The sequence below is a fragment of the Dendrobates tinctorius genome, unplaced genomic scaffold (genome assembly GCF_039654945.1).
Source record: "Dendrobates tinctorius isolate UK_male_01 unplaced genomic scaffold, ASM3965494v1 ptg000119l, whole genome shotgun sequence".
Classification (NCBI taxonomy): Eukaryota; Metazoa; Chordata; class Amphibia; order Anura; family Dendrobatidae; genus Dendrobates; species Dendrobates tinctorius.
The window spans coordinates 868,420-868,956 of NW_027361787.1; positions in this window are offsets into that span (position 1 = coordinate 868,420).

Below are 537 nucleotides of genomic sequence, written 5' to 3' on the forward strand. Positions count from 1 at the left end.
TTTCCAATAATTTTGTCAACAATTGTTGCCTTTTCACCAAGCTGCTTGCCTATTGTGCTGCAGCCCACCCCAGCCTTGTGCAGGTCTGCAATTTTGTCCCTGGTGTCCTTAGACAGCTCTTTGGTCTTGGCCATGGTGGACAGATTGGCGTGTGACTGATTATCTGGAAAGGTGTCTTTTATACAGATAACAAGTTCAAACTGGTTGCAATTAATACAGGTGAGAGCAGAGTAGCAGGGCTTTTTAAAGAAAAACTAACAGGGCTGTGAGAGTCTGAATTCTTGGTGGTTGGTCGGTGATCATATACTTATTTCATGCAATAAAATGCAATTTCATTATTTTAAAATCATACAATGTGATTTTCTGCTTTTTTTATTTTTGGATTTTCTGTCACCGTTGAATTGTACCTGTGATAAATATTACAGACTTCTCCATTCTTTGTAGGAGGGAAAACTTGCAAAATCGGCAGAGTATCAAATACTTATTTTCCGCACTGTGTCAGGATCTTGGCTGTACATGTCCTTAAAGATTCATTTC